The following is a 6,415-nucleotide window of genomic DNA, read 5'->3' as shown; positions in this document are numbered from 1 at the left end:
ATGTGTGATTTCAGCGCGACTAGGCATGAAGGAGGAGACGTTAGTCTAGATGGGCAAGTGGTGGTCCAGAATGATACCTTTTGGTATTTAGGATCAGTGCTATAAAAGGATGGCGACATTGATGAAGATGTTAGGCATAGAATTTCAGCTGGCTGGTTGAAATGGCGGTAAATTTCTGGCATTCTTTGTGACAAGAGGGCGCCACAAAAGCTAAAAGGCAAATTCTATAGGATAGCAATTCGTCCGGCGATGTTATACGGTGCTGAATGTTGGCTTACAAAAAGGCGACATGTCCAGCAACTGAGTGTAGCAGAGATGCGGATGTTGCGGTGGTTTTGCGGGCACACAAGGAGGGATAGAGTCTGGAACGAAGTTATTCGGGATAGGGTCGGGGTGGGACCAATTGAGGAGAAATTTACCCAGCATCGGCTGAGATGGTTTGGACATGTCCAACGAAGGCCTCCTGAGGCGCCTGTGCGTAATGGGGTTCTTGAGCGGGTCAATAATGTAAAGAGGGGCAGAGGTAGACCTAAAATGACATGGGATGAGTCGGTTAAGAGAGACCTTAAGGATTGGAATATCTCTAAAGAGATAGCTTACGTGGGATGAGTCGGTTAAGAGAGATCTTAAGGATTGGAATATCTCTAAAGAGATAGCTTTGGATAGGAGCGCTTGGAGACTAGCTATCAATGTGCCTGAACCTTGAACTTATTTTTTTCGGGTTTCATCTCTAGCCTACCCCAACTTTTTTAGGAAAAAAGGCCATGTTGTTGTTGTGGTTATTTTTTACACCTTGTAGCAACAAAATAAAAAAAGAAAGGTAAATATTATTATACGCGTGCAGTTATGGAAAATAAATTAAATTTGCAGCCTATCAGACGGACGTAAAAAATTAACGTCCCAGTCAAGCCGAAAGGACAGAGTTTACGCTGGAGGTTGGACCCCTATCCAAACAAGCCTTTTAAGCTGTGATATGCCCCCCGGGCCCAAATAATGTAGTGCTGCTGCATTTTTACCCTTTTGCTTTCCCCAGTTTTCTTCACTTTTCTCTATCATGTGGTTGTCATGCAAATTCTCTATCATATCTCAGTTGCACAAGAATTTTGCTTTCTGGAGAGGCTGCTTGCGCGGCTAGAGGTGATGTTCCATTTTTGCGGATCAATTTCCACGTACCAGCTCCATTGAGTAATCAACTTTTGGGGAAAGGAAAAAAAGTAAGCATCCATTTACAATGTAGTAGTCAATTTTCTGCTCGTGTTCTGCTCGTGTAGAAATAAGTGATGTCGCAGTTTTCTTTTAGTTTTTAGAAAATACTTTATTCTTTATTTTAGATATTATATAGCTAACCAAATAAAGTGCCAAACTTTCCCGGAGGGAAAAAAAAAGATGATGTACCTGCCGCTTCGGCCCTTCTTCGCAATCGTCCACCACTGACCGTGTCCAAGCTACCACTTCTTGACGGGAAGAGCTAGTGGAGTCTTGGAGAACTGGAGGCGGTAAGCGTGTGACTGACTCCCACAGACACAGAGGTAGGTATATCTACCCAACGTCTTTAAATAGTCAAATGTAGTTTAACATAATTACATGACACATAACATATTAAAATGGTGTATGCATATTGGTGGAATATATATATATATATATATATATATATATATATATATATATATATATATATATATATATATATATATATATATATATATATATATATATATATATAGCCGTTGGTTATATTAACTGAAAGCAAGATCATGGCCATTATTGATACAGCCAGGATGACGCGGCCACACAATTTTCATCAAACCCTTGTTGTTTTATCAATTGTTTATGGAATTGGAGCTGGGCCATCTTATCCTAGACCAAAGCATCGCCAATGTTCCCCTTCACATATTCCCCGCAAAAAATAATATTATCACTGCACTCTACACATTTGACGATGATAAACGGGAACGAACTACTTGACATGGATCTCAACTTTTAATTGTTCGCTCTCTCCCTTTCCAGCGCTTCGAAGTAGCTGTCTACTAGATGATTCTACCTCTCCTTTGTCCTAGCCTAGCTTACACGAGTATCCGGTCCTTCCTACTGGCTTCTAGCTAGACCTGCTTTTCTACCATGCATCTTGTTTGCTGCGCGTCCCTGTTAATTTTTCTTCAGTCTTAGATCTCATCGGATAAGGCATTTCCAGGGACTACTTGACTCCCATATGTCACCAACATCACGCCCAACCATTTCATACGTTCAGACAGACTGATTCTTCCTTACCACCTGAGCACAAAAGACATCAGATGGTGAAACGATTCTTCTTCAGTTATCCGATCAGGAGATTGACGTCGTGAACGAGAACGCTCTCACTAGCAGAACAGAACAGTGAGCTTGAGAGCCACCAAAATAAACAAGCTTATCTTGGGTTACAAGATCGCAGTTACTAGATTTGTGATCAGGTTATTATTTAATACAATCATCAGGACCAACTAGCTAGTGATGTTCAGAAGCGAGCTACTATATCCAAAATATGGTCTACTTAATTATAGCATGAAAGAAAAAGACATCTACTCTGTATAGTGTCCCTCAACTTCACCTAGGATGCGTCTGTTCACTGTTCAGCCTCTTAAACTGTAATTTAATCCAGTGGAGTCTTCTTTCCTGAGACTTTAATCCACTGAAGTGTTGCTAAATATGCATCACGCATGTGTATTTTCGGTTTGAGGCCAGCAACCTGCAGGTTGGTCGAAAGGCCGGGGGTGCCTAACAAGCAGTAACAAGGTCTACCCTAAAGCAACAGCCATCCTATTCTTTCCTACAAGACCCGGCTCGGCCCCATGTTATTGCCTCGGCCAATCGTACAACAAAAGGAACTCGGGTCTTGGCGTCTTGCGACCTAATTTCCAAGTCTTTCCAATTCCTTTTTTAGGTAGGAAAAAAAAGAGAGGCAAAGAGAGGAAAGCGTGGCATCCACTAGCTAGAACGGACAACACGCGGTGAAAACAACGGATTGACAAGAGTCAAGCCAATGCAAGCGAACAGATTCCCCGATTAGTGTAAAAACAAGACCCGGAGTAGAGTGTTAGTGGGTAAATCCCCCTGATCAGTGTAAAAAACGTGCTCATCAAGGCCTGAGAGCGCGCGTGAGACGCACGGCTCGCAAATATCTTCGCCGCGAATCAACACGCGTGCGCCGCGGCATCCCCTTTCGTTGTCTTTAGGTCTCTCTGTATTGGCCTTCGTCTTTCCATTTTCCGGAAACAGGCCTTGGTCAGCATTTCACGCAGACGCAGGACACCGCGCTCACAGGCAGGCACACAGTGATGGGCCATGCACGAAGCGCCCCAACGATCGGTGGCACAAACGTCACCGGCTCGCCGCCGCTTGCGTCAGCAGCCGCCAAGCGAAGCCGGAGCCGGGCCAGCAGGCATGGTCACGCGGGCCGAGTCGTGACACGAGGGCCGACCGGCCGAGGCAATGAATAGTACTAGTAGTAGCACAAGTGGCAACAGCAACCCGCCGTGCAACTGCAGCTACTTCATTCCACGTGGCATGGCAGCGTCCCATCCCATCCGCCAGATCGAGGATTGGCATGTGTCTGGCTCGGCCCCTTGTGCGTTTCTGGGTGTGTTGTGTTTAGTTCATGAAAAATTTTAGGTTTGAGTAATCGTTGTTATTTGGTAATTAATATTTAATTATATACTAATTAAGTTTAAAAAATTCATCTGATCGTTTCCCGTTGAACTGTGTAGTAGTTATTTTTTTCAACTGCATTTAATGCTACATGCATGTGTCTGAAGATCATTTTGGCGTAAATTTTTGGAAGAAAATCTTACTATTTCGGAGCACTAAATAAAGTATATTTACAAAACTTTTTATAGGGATGGGTTGTAAATCGCGAGACGAATCTAATGAGCCTAATTAATTCATGATTAATTCATAATTAGTGGATGGTTACTATAGCATCACTGTTGCAAATCATGAATTAAGTAGGCTCATTAGATTCATCTCGCGATTTACAGCCCATCTGTGCAAAAGTTTTACAAATAGATTTTATTTAGTGCTCAATGCATGTGTCCAAACATTCGATGTGATGTTTTTTGGTGTAAAACTTTGGGATCTAAACAAGACCTCTATGTCGACCAAGACTGTCCGAGTTGAACTAGCGGACTATTCCAATTCCAAATTCCACCGCTCGTCATTTGTATGTGTAGAACAGATGGTTATCGCTATGTAGAGCAATTCTCGTCGTAGTAGTTAGTGCTTTCGTCAAGGCTACAATCAGGAGTGCGTTTATATGGTCAGAACAATGATCCCTGGCTGGGTGCTGGTGAAGATGCATAAAACCCCCTTGCGAAAAAGAAAGATAAATCCCACATAATCCTTTAGTTTCAGATATGATCATCTTGCGTGTACATCAAAGATTATCAATTTAGAAAAGCATATTCTCTCCTTTTCATTCCAGCAGAAAGGATAAAGAGATGATAGCTAAATATTTGGTAGCTGAATACTCCAGTCTTGAATATTTCTTCACTATAAACCAGAAAAAGAGATGATAGCTGAAACTGGAGCCATCATCCCTCCCGTCTCAATCGCCACCCTCAGATAAACCACCACCATACGGCTTCCGCCTCTGCTAATGCTACAAGCTTACAATCATGACGCCCCTGCCGCTTACCCTCTCCAGCCAGCATAAGAGTAAGGCTAATAATTTAGCCTGCTAGCTGTAAAAAAAAATTTAGTCTTTTTAACCTACTCGTATAGTGGTTTAATTCTTCATCAATAATATATAGTATATCTATCTCTCTCAAAGTTTCTTGATTCTTGTGTCGAAACCAGCTGTAAGCTTACAGCCTACTTCCCCTCTCTCTCCTTTTCTCTCCTCCACATCATCATTCAGTCAGATTATAGCCTCCTATAATACTAATCTTAATCCATACAAACCAGAGCAGTGTGGTGCGGCTGGTGCCATTATTGCCTCGCCGTCCTGTCCACCCGATATCATCACCGGAAGCCAAAGCTTGCTGCCCAACTCGAGTTCCCAGAAATTGTAAACAATTAAAACCAAAGCTTGCTGGAGCTAGATTTGTCACGCGGAAAAGCCAAGTACTTATGTTTAGTTGGTGAAAAAAATTGAATTTTGGTACTGTAGCACAATTTGTTGTTACTTGACATATAATATCCAATTATGAACTAATTAGGCTTAAAAAATTCAGCTCGTGCGAATCAGTTAAACTGTGTAATTAGTACTGTATTTAATGCTTCATACATATATCCGAAGATTCTATATGATGGATACTATTGTAAAATTTTAGCTAACTAAAGGGGCCACCATATCGGAAAAGCATCGCCTGCTGCATCCAGAATTGGATTTCGTGCCTTTTTTCTTTTCTTTTAATTCCTACATTTTTCTCTGCTTCGAAATCAGGAGAGCTCTCCAAGTTACGCTAAACAAAAGAAGCCTCTCAGTTTAAAATTCTTTTACTTTTAGTTTGATAGGGTGAAACCCTAGGACTAAGCGCAGAACGACCGGGCCACCAACGAGCTCAATATATGCGTGATCGTCCGTTCAAAAAAAAAACTATGCGTGATCGTGAGTCGGGACCGATGAATCCCTGGGGTCCCACCGCGGCGGGTCCTGCCGAGGGCCCAGTTTGGCTCGCCCAACAGATCACGCCCGGAGCACGGTTCACGCACGTCCACATCCACTGTGATCAAATAATTAGCGTCGAAAAGTGCCGCGTCAGTGTGAACGAATCAACACGCGGAGCCAACTAATACCGGATTAAACAAGGATTACGGCGCACCGATTCCCCCGATTAGCAGCCGGGGGCGTACGTCGGTTTACCACGCTCGCGGCGAGCAAATTCCCCCGATTAATTACGTACTAGTGCAAAACGTGCCCGAATGGCACACCACGCCGCTGCCCCCACCTCGCCAGCAGATCACCGCGGCAGCTAACCACCCCGCACCAGCTCACCACCCGCCGCCGCCGCCCGCCGTACTGCCCTCCCCGTCCGGCCGTCCCGCGCGCGCTTGCCGTTGCGTGACGCCATCACGCCACCGGCCGCCTTGCGATCAAGCTGCGGCTAGCTAGCTATCCAGCACCCGCCACCCGGCAGGCAGATACCCCTCCTGCGCTCCTGCCGTCAAGCTGTCCCCGCCGCACCATCGCCGGGCCGGGGACACGGCCGCTTAACCCGCTGCATGCCCGACCTGTCATCCGCCCACGGCCAGCCTCGCAGGCCCGGAACGATTCGTTCCTTAGTCCCGTCACCATCGTCCGAGGACGGGCGAGCTCTGCTCCTCCCGTGTCTCGGATCCGGCACCGTGCATCGCGTCGCGTGGTCCGGCAGGTCGCCATGTCCAGCCGGGGCGAATATATGCTCCCCAAAAGCGCGCATCCCCGTGGTCCGTCCGTCCGGCG

The sequence above is a fragment of the Panicum virgatum genome, chromosome 2N (assembly GCF_016808335.1).
Source record: "Panicum virgatum strain AP13 chromosome 2N, P.virgatum_v5, whole genome shotgun sequence".
NCBI classification, from domain to species: domain Eukaryota; kingdom Viridiplantae; phylum Streptophyta; class Magnoliopsida; order Poales; family Poaceae; genus Panicum; species Panicum virgatum.
Note: the sequence above shows the minus strand (reverse complement) of the source record.